We start from the raw sequence: 17665 nt of genomic DNA, 5'->3' as shown, positions 1-17665 counted from the left end.
GTCGGGAGTTTTTTCTCCTTTAGAGAGAATTTACATCGACCAATCTATCGGATTCGGTCAGTAACCGCAGTTTTCGACAGTGGTTTACTCGCCACGTGCGAAATACAATAACAAGATGGCGGACGGCAAAGAGGCCATGAAGCAACTTTCAGTTAAAGACAAAGCTAAACTTTCTGAAAAGAAAAAAGTGCCATCGAAACCAGTGTCGGAAACACTTGATACTTCCAAATGTCAGGACTCGGCAATTCAGGACTCGCCGAACGTTGAAATGTTAGCGATTCTAAAAAGTATGCAAGACTCTATAATCAAGCAAAGCGAAAAAATGACTGATTTGGGAGCACGACTTGAAAATGTCGAATCGCATAACGTTGAGATGTATGATGATGGCTACGGTTATTACGAAGAGGGTGAGTGCTTCGAGTCGGATGATATAGAAGAAATCCAGCCTGTCGGGCATGGCTCAGAAACTCAAAATTCGCGAAAGCGACCTGCTGACGAAGCAAGCCACAGCAGATTTGAGTCCATGGCAAAAAAGTTTCGGTCGACGGAAACAGTTGATAAGGACATCGATCAGACATTAGCTGACAATATCAATGATCTTTTCCATAATGGAATCGATGACGATCGGTACGATGAATTGATAAAAGATGAGAAACTTGCAAGGCCAGGAAATTGTGAAGGCCTTTCAGTGGTTAAGACAAATAGGCTTATTTGGGATGCCATCTCACACAACGCTAGGTTGACAGACAAAAAACTTCAAAACATCGAGATATCGGTGATTAAGGCAGCTACTATATTAGCTAAAACAGTGAATGAAATGGCGTGTCTAGAACAGGGGTCTGCAAAGATGAACCCCCTTGTTGACCAATGCAACAATGCCTTAGCCCTTTTGGGGCACACCAACAGACAGATAAATCTCACAAGGAGAGATCTCCTCAGGCCAGAACTGCGTAGTGACTATGCTCATCTTTGCAATCACTCTTTGCCATTCACTTCCGAGCTGTTCGGTGACGATGTAGGCAAACAAGCAAAAGAGATTGAAGATTCTAACAGAATCTGTAATCGTGTTCAGAGAGGCGGTTACGGAGGTAGTTTCAGAAGACCCGGTTTCCGAATGCGGTCACGGGCAAGCCCAAGGGGTTATACGAGGGGACATGGTTCCTACGCATCACATGGACCTAATCCCTCGTTCTCCAACCCGCCAAAAAACGTGATGAGACGGGGGCAGAGTCGCCCTCCACGTCAGTAACAAATCAGGTCAGTGAATCGAAATTTGAAGCCGGAAGGCTTAAATATTTTGTTGATGAATGGCGCAAGCTCACTAGTGATCCCATTATTCTTGATATGGTTGAAAATTTTCATGTTGTTTTTCATGAGCAATTTTATAACACAAAAAATGAATATTGCAATCAAATACCATTTAACACTCGTGATTCAGAGATCATTGACACTGAAATTCAGAAACTTATGGATCTTGGGGTAATAGTAAAGGCTGTGTATGAGCCAGGACAATTTGTTTCACCAATTTTTATCAGACCAAAGAAGAATGGTGAGCATAGAATGATTTTAAATTTGAAAAAATTAAATGAGTTTATTCCTTATCACCATTTTAAAATGGATACTTTCGAGAAAGCCTTGAATTTAATCACAAAAGACACATACATGGGATCTATTGACTTGCGCCATGCATACTACTCTATTGGTATTGCCCCAGAACAGCAGAAATACTTAAGATTTGTTTGGAAAGGTCAACTTTTTCAATTCACAGCCTGTCCCAACGGGCTAGCATGCATGCCAAGATTATTTACAAAGCTACTCAAGCCAGTATATGCTAAACTTCGCAGTCAAGGATATGTCAATAGTGGATTTATTGATGATAGTATTCTTTGTGGGGATACATACCAGCTGAGCTGTGAAAACATTTTTCATACAGAAGACCTCATGTCCAGAGTTGGGTTTATCGTAAATCTCAAAAAATCTGTTAGAATTCCCACCAAGAGGCTGGTGTTCTTGGGCAATATCATAGACTCTGAGCAAATGAAAGTGTTTTTGCCCCAAAATAAAATTGATCAAATAGTTTTGGAATGTACGCAGTTGTATTATGCAAAGCAGACAAAAATTAGGGAGCTAGCACATGTAATTGGCTTGTTAGTGTCGGCATTTTCAGCAGTGCAATTTGGCAAGCTACACTATAGAGAGCTAGAAAAGGGCAAAACTGTTGCGCTGAAGCTTGTCTGTGATAATTTTGACGCCAAGATGGGTATTAACTGGAAGATGAAAAGGGAACTCAATTGGTGGATACAGCATGTCCATGAACAATATAGGGTTATAAGTCACGGCAATCCAGACATAGTTATACAGACTGATGCTTCTCTGTCAGGTTGGGGTTTTGTCATTGATAGTAGAACAGTAGGCGGTAGGTGGACTAAAGACGAAAGTTCTGAGCATATTAATGTCCTAGAACTCAAAGCAATATTATTTGCTGTTAAATCATTGAAAGAGGAAATCATAGGGAAACATGTTAAGGTTTTAACAGATTCCTCGACAGCAGTGTGCTACCTAACAAATATGGGTGGCATTCGCTCTGATAAATGTGATATGCTTACAAAGCAAATTTGGTTTTGGTGCATAGAAAACAATGTCTGGTTATCATGCTCTCACATTGCTGGGAAAGAAAATTTGGCCGACAAGCCCTCTAGGAGATTCAATGATCGAATTGAATGGTCCTTGTATCCTGATGTGTTTGGAAAAATCTCTCAAACTATTGAAAAACCGGAAATTGATTTGTTTGCAACAAGGCTAAATGCTAAGTTGCCAGTTTTCTGCTCTTGGAAGCCTGAACCAAATTCTTATTTGGTAGATGCATTTACAACTGATTGGAGTGTATTTTCATGCTCTTATGTGTTTCCTCCTTTCAGCATGCTGGGACGATGCGTTCAGAAAATTTCCTTAGACAGAGCCAGGTGTTTGATAATAGCACCCCTGTGGCCAACACAAACTTGGTTTTCAAAACTAATGGGAATGATTATAAAGGAGCCCTTCATTCTTCCGGCAACCAAAAAAGTTCTATATCTACCACACTCCGATCAAACCCATCCGCTGGCAAAAGACTTAGTTCTGATTGCATGTCTAGTGTCCGGGAATCGTTCAGATGTCAAGGTTTTTCTAGAAGGGCAACCAAAATACTCATGTCTTCATGGCGATCCGGAACCCAAAAACAATATCAGACGTATATATCAAGATGGTTTCGGTATTGTGACAAGTGCAAAATTGATTCAGTTTCGGTTTCTGTAAAGGACGTAGTGGAGTTTTTGACTGAAGAATTTGAACGCGGAGTAGGATATAGTGCCCTTAATACAGCCAGAGGAGCTTTGTCATCGTTTTTAAGACTTGAAAACGTTCCAGCAGGTTCTCACCCAGTGGTTATTAGATTCATGAAAGGAGTATTTAATTTGCGGCCCTGCAAATCTAAGTACACCAAGACTTGGGATGTTCAAAACGTACTGACATATCTGAAATCCCTTTCGCCAGTGAAACACTTGTCATGAAGGAATTGACTCTGAAATTAGTCATGTTGATTGCATTAACGAATGCCGCTCGATCCCAGACAGTTCATTTGTTGAGTGTTAATAAGTTAAAATCACAGTTTGTTGTATAATTCGATTCATTGTTAAAACAAAGCCGGCCGGGCTTTGATTATTCAGTTCTATTGTTAAAATGTTACCCTCCAGATAGGAGGCTTTGTGTATATACTGTTATGAAAGAGTATCTCAGTCGAACTAAGAAAGTCCGACCATCCACAAATAAGAAACTGTTAATCATGCTATATTAGGCCGCATGGGCCTGTTTCTAAAGACACAGTATCACGTTGGATACGGACAGTCATGATTAAGTCGGGGATTGATGTAACAGTTTATGGTGCTCACAGTGTCAGGAGTGCATCAACATCAAAAGCTCGAGACAACAATGTGCCAATTAGTGTTATAATGAAGCGTGCTGGTTGGACAGCAGATTCTACATTTAAGAAGTACTATTCGTTAAACATTGAAGACGATTCAATGTTTGAAAATGCAGTTTTACAGTAACATCATTAGAGTACATGTAAGTACTGTATTACATGGTTAATTTTGTCATTATCAGCTTTGAAATCTCATTTAAGACTGACAGTGATATGACGAAATAGAATTAAAAAATTAAACGAGACTTACCTTGGTTAAGTCGATGTTTGAATGTAATTCTATGAGTCATAGACTCACTGGAGGGATTAAATGCCGCCCCCCCCTCCCCACACATATTTGGTAAAGGTTTTTTAGAACAGCAAGTTGTACACTTAGTCGTTAGATTTATAGAACCACGACTTGCTTATGGATTATAATGACAAAATTTCTTTAAAGCCTGATCTGCGCATGCGCAGCACAATCTCATTTAATCCCTCCAGTGAGTCTATGACTCATAGAATTACATTCAAACATCGACTTAACCAAGGTAAGTCTCGTTTAATTTTTAAATTAAGAGCCGACTGCTTTTGTATTTCATGGTCCATTCTAGTCCAAAAATACTATTACGCAGTATTATGTGTATAATACCACCAGAGGCTAAAAAACCTGTCAAATCACCAATTTTGAAAATCAAACACGTGGAGCACTGACCGATACACATTGATGTTTCAAATATATATACTTTCGTTAACAACTGATTTACAAACAAGAGGCCATGAGGGCCTGAATCGCTCTACTGCTATAAACACTGTGCAAGTTTGGAAAGAATAAGATGGAAACTGTGTACTTAATTGCACAAAAAAGTAGAATTTTCTCAAATCCAAGGGGAGATTAATGTGTACTTATTTCTCCTATACTGCTCATATTCAATACCGGTTCAAGTCCTCATTGATATAAAGATACTGTGCAAATTTGGAAATAATTGGATGAAAACTGTGGAATTACTTGTGTAAACAAGCGGGATTTCAAAACTTTTTCATTTTCACGAGGAAGTCATTCTGGACTTATTGCTTCGATATTGCTCTTTTTACACAAGGGCTGTTTGTAAAACATGTCCCATATGGGCTGTCAGTTGTAGTGGCAGCATTGTGTGAATACGTTTTTTGTTACTGTGACCTTGACCTAGTGACCTGAAAATCAATAGGGGTCATCTGCCAGTCATGATCAATGTACCTATAAAGTTTCATGATCTTATGCCTTAATATTCTTGAGTTATCATCCGGAAACCATTTTACTGTTTTAAGTCACTGAAACCTTGACCTTTGACCTGAAAATTAATAGGGGTCATATGCCAGTCATGATCAATGTACCTATGAAGTTTCATGATCCTAGGCGTAAGCATTGAGTTATCATACGGAAACCATTTTACTGTTTCAAGTAATGTGACCTTTACCTTTGACCTAGTGCCCTGAAAATCAACAGGGGTCATCTGCCATTCATGATCAATGTAACTATGAAGTTTCATGATCCTAGGCAAAAGCATTCTTGTGTTATCATCCGGAAATCATTTTACTATTTCGAGTCACTGTGACCTTGACCTTTGACCCAGTGACCTGAATATCAATAGGGTTTGAGTCCTTATTAATATGAAGACACTGACCAAGTTTGAAAAGAATTGGATGAAAACTGTGGACTTTATAGGACAAACAAGAAAAAGTAACTATTTTTCTATTTCGAGTCACTGTGACCTTGACCTTTGACCTAGTGACCCGAAATCAATAGGGGTCATCAGCCAGTCATGATCAATGTACCTATGAAGTTTCATGATCCTAGGCCTAAGCATTCTTGAGTTAACATCTGGAAACAATTTTACTATTTCGAGTCACTGTTACCTTGACCTTTGACCCAGTGACCTGAAAATCAATAGGGTTCGAGTCCTCATTAATATAAATACACTGAAGAAGTTTGAAAAGAATCGGATGAAAACTGTGGACTTTATCAGATAAACAAGAAAAAGTGACCATTTTACTATTTCGAGTCACTGTGACCTTGACCTTTGACCTAGTGACCTGAATATAGAAAGGGGACATTAGCCAGTCATGATCAATATACATATGAAGTTTCATGATCCTAGGCTTAAGCATTCTAGAGTTAACATCTGGAAACCATTTTACTATTTCGCGTCACTGTGACCTTGACCTTTGACCCAGTGACCTGAAAATCAATAGGGTTCGAGTCCTTATTAATTTAAAGACACTGAACAAGTTTGAAAAGAATCGGATGAAAACTGTGGACTTTATCGACTAGTTATCGACTATCAACAAGAAAAAGTAACCATTTTACTATTTAGAGTCACTGTGACCTTGACCTTTGACCTAGTGACCTGAAAATGAAAAGGGGTCATCAGCCAGTCATGATCAATGTACCTATGAAGTTTCATGATCCTAGGCCTAAGCATTCTTGAGTTATCATCCGGAAACCATTTAACTATTTTGAGTCACTGTGACCTTGACCTTTGACCCAGTGACCTGAAAATCAATAGGGTTCGAGTCCTCCTTAATATTAAGACACTGAACAAGTTGGTAAAGAATCGGATGAAAACTGTGGACTTTATCGGATAAACAAGAAAAAGTAACCATTTTACTTCTTCCAGTCACTGTGACCTTGACCTTTGACCTAGTGACCTGAAAATGGGAAGGGGTCATCAGCCAGTCATGATCAATGTACCTATGAAGTTTCATGATCCTAGGCCAAAGCATTCATGAGCTATCACCCGGAAACCATTTTACTATTTCGAGTCACTGTGACCTTAACCTTTGACCCAGTGACCTGAAAATCAATAGGGTTCGAGTCCTCATTAATATTAAGACACTGAACAAGTTGGAACAGAATCGGATGAAAACTGTAGACTTTATCGGATAAACAAGAAAAGTCTAACGCACACACACACACACACAGACAGACACCATGCCATCCCTGCCTTTCGCAGTAGAGCCAAAAATTGTATGAAATTTTTTTTATCAATAAAAATTTAGAGTTAATTGAGGATTGGTTGAACAAGAGCACCGCATAATGGGTGCCACGTTCGGCTACGGGTGCAGTTTTGAATAAATGAAGGCTCGTCAGAATATTTTTTTTTAAAGGTCACAGTGACCTTGACCTTTGACCTAGCGACCCAAAAATGGGTGTGGCGTGTAGAACTCATCAAGGTGCATCTACATATGAAGTTTCAAAGTTGTAGGTGGAAGCAATTTGATTTTAGAGCCAATGTTCAAAACCTTAACAAAATGTTAAGGTTTTAGCACCGCACGGACGTCGGACGACACAACGAGCTGGCTATGACAATACCTCGGGTTTTCTCCGAAAACGCCAGTGATACAGGCACATCGTGTTAGACTATTTACAAATGTTCCTCCTGATTGGATGGTATATAGAGGCATGCTTCACATTTCAATTGTTGGAGTCATCCGCATACTGTGCATGCGTGTGTACTTCCAGAAATTGGAGGTTTGTGTAAATGAAATTCTTAAACACATCTATACTCAATATTGTGACCAGATATTGGTATTTTTTTCTGGTTGTCCAAGGGAACTTAACAACACTTGTGTATTTTGATTTTCTTTATTCCAAATAAATCACTATTTCAATTATACTGTCATAATTTCATATATAATGCAACATTTATGTTTATTAGACATCCAAGAATAAATACTTTAATGAGATATTATGGGAATATCTGATACCTTACAAGAATTATTAAAACTCTTTAATAATATCACACTTAATTTCTTTCAATTAACTTTAAATCCAGTAGTGGCTTTAAGTTTGTCACACAATAAAGATGCTTTTACAATTTGAAACAATTTAAATCAAACAGATATGTGCATTGAAAACTGCTGGTAAGATGTGAACATTTTACTTGAGTAGCTACATGGTATGCCTGACCTTAAGTTATCTAATCAAAAATGCACGCCCCAGGCCCAGTATTCTGCACATTATTAGTGTTGAAATTATCTTTTCAGCTGTTTCTGTTAAGACATCAAACCAGCTCAAAGTAGTTTTTAAAATTTGACATACTTAAAGCAAATAATTAACATATATACAATGACAAATACATATCGGTACATATTGATGGAAAGACAATTAAAACAATAATAATAAATATAAATATATTATCAATAACAAGATGAAAGGGCCTAAATGTGTGTTTATCCCACGAAATGGTTGTGCACCCATAAAAGACATTCCTTACACAAAATTACATATGTTAAACAATAACACTGTTTAACATCTATGTATATTCATATCAATCGAATTGGTGAATTTCGAAGTTATTGCGTATACACTGCATATGAAACATTCATAGAAGTGATAGTGAATGCCATGAAGTTGAAATCAAATCATTTTCTTCAAATACAAAAAAAGCTTACCATGTTTTGGTGTTATCATCCATATGTACATGTATGGGTGTAATCCACCCTTATCCTATGACTTTTCACCTTTGATATCTTTAAATTATTTAGAATACAAGGGAGAACAATCTGTACATGTTGAAGTATTGAGTGTTATTAAGAGTTGTTTGCCTCCAGACATTTAACAATTTTGACATGGTATTTATAATAATTCAAAACTAAACAAAAACATTGATCATCTTCATGCTTTTACTAAATTATTATGTTATATTATAATTTAATACAAATTATAATGGAAACTGTATATACAACATACAAAATGTGTGCCATTATTTAACAATATCAATTATAGCCATTCAATACATGTGAATTTACAACAGTGTTATAAAACAACAAGAGATGTGTTTGTCAGAAACACAATGCCCCCTATTGCGCCGCTTTGAATCCATATATTTGACCTTTGACCTTGAAGGATGACCTTGACCTTTCACCACTCAAAATGTGCAGCTCCATGAGATACACATGCATGCCAAATATCAAGTTGCTTCTTTCAATAATGCAAAAGTTATTGCAAAAATTTAATCGAAGTTAAAGTTTTGGGACACACACAAGGAATGACAGACAGACAGGCCAAAACAATATACCCCCGATCTTTCGATCCGGGGGAATTAGCGATCTTTCGATCCGGGGGCATAAAAAATAATGAAAATTGTATATACAACATACAAAATGTGTAAGATTATTTAACAATATAAATTATAGCGATACAATACATGTGAATTTACAACAGCATTATAAAACAAAAAACAAGACAATTGCTAAGCAATATAGTCCCCTACCTGCTCCACCATTGTCAGAATTGTTGTTGTTGCCATAGCAACCAGAATTTGACGTAGAAACAAAATGAAATGACGTGCATATTGTCCATATTGTCATCTATCCATTTTTTTTTTAAGTTTCATGAAAAAATATTAAGAACTTTAAAAGTTATCGCAGGATCCAGAAAACCCCCATCTTCAGCAGTATTTCTAGTCTACTTGTTGCCATAGCAACCATACTTTTTGACGTAGGAACAAAATGAAATGACGTGCATAATGTCCATATTGCCATCTATCCATGTTTCAAGTTTCATGAAAAAAAATATTAAGAACTTTAAAAGTTATCGCAGGATCCAGAAAAGTGTGACTGACTGACAGACTGACAGATGGTGAAACCGCTAGGGGACAATAACGAAGACTGTATATACACAATACAAAATGTGTATCATTATTTTAACAATATAAACTAGGGCTTTGTCACAAACGTGATGAATACCCCCACATGCCGCATTGACACAATATTTTGCATGTCTTCACAAAAAACAGCGGTCACCATGCTCAATTTTTAAAACGCACTAAGTGACCCCTTGACCTAGTTTTTGACCCAGAAAGGCCCATTTTCTAACTTGGCCTTAAGATAATCTCCATAAAACTTCTGACCAAGTTTGGATAAGATAGGATGTAAACTACTTGAATTAGAGAGCGGACACCATGCTGAATGTTTAAAAACGCACTAAGTAACCCCGTGACCTAGTTTTAGGCCTGGAATGGCCCATGTTCAAACTTGTCGTTGAGATCATTTAGATAAAACTTGTGACCAAGTTTGGTGAGGATTGGATGAAAACTTCTTGAATTAGAGAGCGGACAACATGGTGAGGTTTAAAATGCACTAAGATACCCTGTGACCTAGTTTTTGACCCGGCATGACCCATATTCGAACTTGACCAAGACATCATCTAGTTACAACTTCTGACAAAGTTTGGTGAAGATTGGATGAAAACTACTTGAATTAGAGAGCGGACAACATTGTGATGTTTGAAACGCCCTAAGTGACCCGTCACCTTGTTTTTGACCTGGCATGACCCATATTCAAACTTGCTCTAGACATTATCAAGATACAACTTCTGACCAATTTTGGTGAAGATTGGATAAAAACTACTTGAATTAGAGAGCAAACAACATGGTGAGGTTTAAAACACACTAAGTGACCCCCTGACCTAGTTTTTGACCCGGCATGGCCCATGTTCGAACTTGACCTACACATCATCTAGTTACAACTTCTGACCAAGTGTGGTGAAGATAGGATTTAAACTACTTGAAACAGAGAGCGGACACCATGCTTAATGTGTAAAAGGTACCAAGTGACCCCGTCACCTAGTTTTTGACCCGGCAAGGCCCATGTTCGAACTTGGCCTTAAGATCATCTAGATACAACTTCTGACCAAGTTTGGTGAAGATTGGATGAAAACTACTTGAATTAGAGAGCGGACAACATTGTGATGTTTGAAACGCCCTAAGTGACCCCGTGACCTTGTTTTTGACCGGGCATGACCCATATTCAAACCTGCTCTAGACATTATCAAGATACAACTTCTGACCAATTTTGGTGAAGATAGTATTTAAACTACTTGAAAAAGAGAGCGGACACCATATTCAATGTGTAAAACGTACTAAGTGACCCGGTGACCTAGTTTTCAACCCAGAAAGGCCCATGTTCTAACTTGGCCTTAAGATCATCTAGATACAACTTCTGACCAAGTTTGGTGAAGATCAGATGAAAACTACTTGAATTAGAGAGCGGACAACATGCTGAATGTTTAAAACGCACTAAGTGACCCCGTGACCTAGTTTTTGACCCGGCAAGGCCCATGTTTGAACATGGCTTTAAGATAATCTAGATACAACTTCTGACCCAGTTTGGTGAAGATCGGATGAAAACTACTTGAATTAGAGAGCGGACAACATTGTGATGTTTAAAACGCCTTAAGTGACCTTGTTTTTGATTGGCATGACCCATATTCAAACTTGCTCTAAACATTATCAAGATACAACTTCTGATCAATTTTGGTGAAGATTGGATAAAAACTACTTGAATTAGAGAGCGGACAACATGGTGAGGTTTAAAACACACTAAGTGACCCCGTGACCTAGTTTTTGACCCGGCACGGCCCATGTTCAAACTTGACCTTCACATCATCTAGTTACAACTTTTGACCCAGAGTGGTGAAGATTGGATTTAAATTACTTGAAAAAGAGAGCGGAAACCATGCTCAATGTGTAAAACGTTCTCAGTGACCCCGTGACCTAGTTTTTGACCCAGCATGGCCCATGTTCAAACTTGGCCTTTACACCATCTAGATACAACTTCTGACCAAGTTTGGTGAAGATCGGATGAAAACTACTTGAATTAGAGAGCGGACAACATGCTGAATGTTTAAAACTCACTAAGTGACCCCGTGACCTAGTTTTAGACCCAGCAAAGACCATGTTCGCACATGGCCTTAAGATCATTTAGATACAACTTCTGACCAAGTTTGGTGAAGATCAGATGAAAACTACTTGAAATAGAGAGTGGACAACATGCTGAATGTTTAAAACGCACTCAGTGACCCCGTGACCTAGTTTTTGACTGGACAAGGCCCATGTTCGAACTTGGCCTAGACATCATGTAGATACAACTTCTGACCAAGTTTGGTGAAGATCTGATGAAAACTACTTGAAATAGAGAGCGGACACTTAATACTGACCGACCGACCGACAGACCAACAAGCTCACTCCTATATACCCCCCTAAACTTCGTTTGTGGGGGTATAATGTTAACTGTATATACAACATACAAAATGTGAACCATTATTTAACAATATAAATTATAGCAATACAATACATGTGAATTTACAACAGTGTTTTAAAAACTTAAATATGGCCACATAACACAAATATAATGGTGACTATTCTATAGTGTGTAAAGAAATCTAATGCATTTTTGTCACAATCCTATTCACTGCCCAATATTGAAGAGAAAGCACAAGTATTTGGAAAACAAATTGTTCAGATAGATCCCCTACCGAATAAAAAAAATGCATTTAAATAGTCATATAATAATAATTTGTTAATTGTTTTATTTATTTGTTATCCCCACGCTTTTCGGAGAAAGCGTGGGGATTATATAAATGTGTTTTTCTCTGCCGTACGTCCTGGCCACAATCTCCTACACTATTAGCACTAGAACCTTCAAGCTTACACACATGGTATCTATGAGCATATGTGCGACAGTGCACTATTTGGAATTTTGATCTGACCCCTGGGTCAAAAGTAATGGGGGTTGGGGTGGGACCGGTTAAGAGATTTTCACTAATTTTACTAACAACATTAAGCGTGGGGATACGCATCGGCCTCTGCAGAGCCATTTCTAGTTAAGTTTTTGTACTCGAGATTATATCTGGTAATTTCTCTGAAATGAATTTCCATGGTATATCGTCCATTCACATGGATAATTTTCTTACAAAAACTAAATAAAATACTATTTTCCCAAACAAAAGTTTCCATGGAAATAACCACAAACTTCCATTAGAATTTAGGCCCTTATGTACATATGTATTAGGCCGGTTTTCCAAGACGCTTTTTCAAGATGAATCAATAGTGTTTGTCAAGGCAGATAGACAGACAAAGATGCTGCTATGATGGAAGTAATATTATGGTGGAACTTGATACTGATTTGGACACAAATAAAAGGGATTGAAATGAAAAATAAGGACAGATGGCTATGAATGCAAAGAACAAAGAAATGATGAACAATGGTTTCCTGTTGGGTTTTTTTGGCGGCGAGAATGATGACGAGCTTGAGGTATAAAATGCCTGGTGGAATAACCAAAACTTGGATGATAGAAACCAAAGGACTTACAGCTATATTGGTGGATCTACACTCCTTCATCCTGAAGATGCCCAGCCCTATGACTATTTTGAACTAATCATGGGTCAGGATTAGTGGCAGCATATGGTATCTAAGACCAACCAATATGCAGACCAACTCAACCCAATTATTTGCTCAAGGTTTGGTTCACGTGGAAATTGCAACTATAAAACCATTCATTATTCTTTGCATTTGCATGGTTGTTCTATGTCTTCCATCAAGGAACGACTATTAGTGGGTCAAGAAGCGCATATTTCATACTGATTCCAACACTATTATGCAACATGACAAATTCAACCTGATCTGGATGCATAAATAATAAAAAAATGTGGCAAATTATTCATTTATTAAGTTATCTGAATTCATTTATCATATTGACTGAAATATTGATTGATAAATTCATGCAACACAATTTATGTTGCAAGTTTTAATTTTCAAAAAATTGGTCCAAAAAGGAAAGAGCTTTCCACCCTCAACCAAAGAAACTGGCCAAGGGTCTGCTAAAGAAGTATGGGAAAAAAATGACAGCGGGGAAGAAGCAGCCCTAGTGTAAGTAAAGGAAAAAGTCACTCAGAAAAGCGGCAGAATACAATTACTTATTTCATATAATTTTTATTATTCATGGGATGGGGGGCTGGGGGGAGTGGAAGAGAGGAGGAAAACACCATTCAGGAAATGAAATTAAATCGAGCTCTACGGTTCCACAAGCTTTTAATTGAAGGCCTTGAAAGACTGCTGTTAAAGCATTTCCAGATTCAACATCAACAAAATGAATTGTTCAGCGGGGAGACAATTGACAAGATAAAGAGTCGCGCAAATCAAAACTTTGAAACATTTATGGAAGTAGTCAATGATAAAGATGCACAACAGTATTTTGAGAAAATGAGATCATTCAAAACATCAGTTTGATCAGGCAATCTAGGCAAAACAGCGAAATTCTGGACGCAGTACATTGACATTGTTCATATGCTAAACACACTTATCCAAGCAACAAAAGACAAGAGATGTGTTTGTCAGAAACACAATGCCCCCTATTGCCCCGCTTTGAAATAAAATGTCAAAATATCATTTGGCAGGTTTAGAAATTATCTCCCTTTTAAAGCTTATTACATTCCTTGGATGACCTTGACTTTTCACCACTCAAAATGTGCAGCTTCATGAGATACACATGCATGCCAAATATCAAGTTGCTATCTTCAATATTGCAAAAGTTATGGCCAATGTTTAAGTTTTCGGACAAACGCACAGACTGACGGACAGTTCAACTGCTATATGCCTCCCTACCGGGAGCATAAAACCACCCTACCGGGGGCATAAAAATGACTTGAATCTTAACATAGCTGCTCTCTACCATTTGTGCCCATTGTACTTTGCGTTTGACCATCAGAATTATGCAAGGTATGTTCCAGTATATCTTATGACACTCTTGAATCTTGACACTTAGCACCCAGGTGCCAAGGAACTGCTTGAAAGAAATGGATTCAGTGTAAGTCGATCATCTGTTCCTAAATCAAGGAACCCAGCGGACATAAGAACTGAACAAACAATTAACAGACATGCAAAATACCATGGTGGCATTATTTGGTTTAGCAGGAAACTATTCTGCTAACTATCGCTGGGGAACCACACGACACTGCAGGGCCCAGTATGTTGAAGCTGCTCTACAAATCACAGACATGGTTTCTGAGGATTGCTCAGTTCACAAAGAACTTGAACCATCTCAACTTCAGGATAGTCTGTTAAGAAAGTCGTTGATGCTCTATGCAACTTTACAAACCCATTTGATGTGGAGAACGGAATGGATGAGTTGTATTGTTTATCATCTGGTGTTCCTGTTTAAGCTGAGGCAGCTGCCAACCTACTTGAGGCAGTAGATATTGGTCGTGCTGCTATGGAAGCCTTAATCACTGATTGGCTCATTGAAAGAATATCTTGTTCCATGATCCTATCAAGCGAAATACACGTAAAACATTTTCTTCGTCAAAAGTGAGTAAGACAATTAAAAGTTCTAGTTACGAACTGGTTCAAGTTAAAGCTGAACGCAATATATACGCACAATTGATCCTTCTTTCAATTCAGAATTATATTGATCTTGAAAGGACACTTAAAGAGTACCCGGGGTACATTTAAGTAGTACCTGAGCAAAAAATGACCAATCAAGATTATCATTATCTAAAAACATTCGTTTTAACAGCTATTTGTATATCAGTACACAATTATTGAATTTTCAATTGAAAAATTAGCAATGTTTTTAACTAATTTTTGGTTTTAATATTTTTTCTTAGACTATGTGGCAGCAAATGATTACTAAGACCACTGGCCATTGGGTACTGATCTATCACCTCCATTTTTTCTACCCTTGTCATTTTAGAATGGATTCCGATCAGTTGCAGTCGATCGATAGAGGTGAGATTGAGATTGATTACGATTCATGCTTGCTTGGCCCCGAGGGGGAGCAACCCCAGCCTTAAAGTGGGCGTGGACCGGAGAGTTTTTAACCCTCACCGTTGGGGTTGATCTCAAGGGTGGAAAATGGGAGTATAGGGGGAGGCAATAGATCAGTACCCAATGGCCAGTGGCCACATGCCACGGTCTCACACCAGGTCAGTGGGTACTTTCAGGGGGTCCAACCGATCAGCATGAAAGGCCTGGTGGAAAAATAGGAGGTCCATTGAAAAGGCCTCAGGGTCTGTGGAAACATTCAAGGGGGAAATATGGTGGTCCACCTAAGAGGCCCAGGGGTGTCTCTGTCTGTCCGGTCCGAGGCCTGCAATGAACCTTTTAGTTTACGACATTTAATTAGGTCACACGTCCCGCAGGTTATGGACATAAGGGTCCCTTTGAGTGAATGGCTTTCCTAATGGCCCTGGGGGCTAGGGTGGTCTGGGAAGGAACCTCTCTGGGGGATTTGGCAAGATTTTCTTTACATATATGACCTCAAGGGGGTGGGGAAAATCTGTCCCAGGTAGAGACTGTTGAGGCTATTTCTAGGTTAACGGGGGAGGAGGCAGGGTCTTTTCACAATTTATGACACTGGAGTGTGTTGGGCAGACTGTGGGCACTTCTCACAACCAGTGAAGATGATTATTTCATAGATACCTACCCTCTAACACGGGGGGGGGGGGGGGGGGGGGGGGGGGGGGGAAAACAGTTCCTCCGAAAAGAAGCAGAGGACAATTACCTATGTAATAGAATTCTAATTATTCATGGGGGCTGGGGGGGGGGGGGGGGGAGAGCGAGAAAAACTCAGGAGTGGAAGGAAAACACCATTCAAGAATGGAAGAGAATGACAAAAGTGGTATTGTTCCTTTTTGAATGGAAATAAGCATATCATTACTATACCGAAGGAGTTTGACTTGGAACTGAAGGTCATCCATGAGAGGTGTGGTGAGTGGTACAAAAAATTCTGTGACTATATTGTGATATAGAATTCTGATGAAATAGAGTTTAATATGGGGTCAACAAGAGCAAAATGACTGAACCAACAAATAAGGACTCGCCAGTTCCTCAAATAACCCCTGGAAAGCAAAGACTAACTGTAATGTTCTGAAGTAATGCATCACTGTAAATGTTGCCATCCTATTTTGTGTATGCCGAAACCCCAACCCAAAGGACAAAACGCACTTTGTGGTTCCAATAAGGGATTGGATATTGCTTAAACACAAAAGGATGTGATGTACTTTTGGGAAGTTCATCTACCACTTTGACAAGTTCTGTGGTTGAGACCGACCTGTGGTATTGCTTTTTTACAGCATGATTAGCAACATTCATCCTCACATATTTCGGAAAGCAAAGTTTAAAGAAATAGAACTATATCACATAGTCATATGTTTAATATTTAGTTATTATTTTGTATTATTATTTTGAAAGAACAAGGATGCTAATGCATAAAGCATTAGCAGCATCTACAAAAAAGCATGCAGGAAATACGATACGACTTTGTAGAAGCAAGTTAAGAACCAGGAAAGTCAAATATACAAATATATGTCTATGCCTCAGTCCCTGCAGTCTTCACCACAACACCTGCAGCTTACGCCTCAGCCCCTGAAGTCTTACCTCAACAGCTGAAGTATACATCTTGAGCTAGAGACTGATGAGCCCTATATAGTTCACTTAAGAGGGACAGAGTTGGTCTTTGCCAAGCCAGATCTACCACATAGCAGCAATGGCGGCCGATATTCACCAAGTTCAAGTGGATACTGCCAGAGATGGAAGAGAGTGCAAAAGTGTTATACCTTCTCAGGGAATAGACTTCATGATTGTGTGCTGGGGTTATGATTTAAATCCAGTAAGAGTTGGCAAAGGAAAAAAGACTTGTAAAAGGAAAAGGTGTAAACTTCAATGCCAATGTATCCTGGGTTACATTGACAAGACCCATTGCCTACAACAACTGTTGTTGTGATGAGGTTGTATTAACAATATTCATATAGTTTCAAGATTATCAGCTACTTGTTTTCAATTGGGTTATAATTTAAATCCCATGTACTTATTAATTAAAAATATTGGGCACATTAAGGCTATCAAAGAAAGTTGTAACTAAATGCATCTTTTAAGATATAATTGAACGTCAGTCTTGGTATATTGCCT

General features: G+C 38.5%; 1 protein-coding gene across 5 annotated transcripts in view; it reads right to left on the bottom strand.

The window, feature by feature from the left end:
- The window catches only part of LOC127877874 (serine/threonine-protein kinase Sgk2-like), a 113032-nt gene extending 98852 nt beyond the window's left edge, over nt 1-14180 (bottom strand). The window contains exons 1-2 of one of the 5 annotated variants that reach the window (XM_052424182.1): nt 11316-14180; nt 8369-10385 (exon numbers count right to left, since the gene is read on the bottom strand). The gene's annotated coding sequence lies outside the window, so the exon portion shown is untranslated. Of the gene's footprint in view, nt 1-7342; nt 7532-7681 lie in introns of those variants that run through there. The other 4 variants (XM_052424179.1, XM_052424181.1, XM_052424178.1 and 1 more) reach the window with 4 other exon arrangements.
- Between the last annotated feature and the right edge of the window lie 3485 nt (nt 14181-17665).

The sequence above is a fragment of the Dreissena polymorpha genome, chromosome 4 (assembly GCF_020536995.1).
Source record: "Dreissena polymorpha isolate Duluth1 chromosome 4, UMN_Dpol_1.0, whole genome shotgun sequence".
Taxonomy (NCBI): Eukaryota; Metazoa; Mollusca; class Bivalvia; order Myida; family Dreissenidae; genus Dreissena; species Dreissena polymorpha.
Note: the sequence above shows the minus strand (reverse complement) of the source record. Positions and strands in the feature narration are given on the sequence as shown.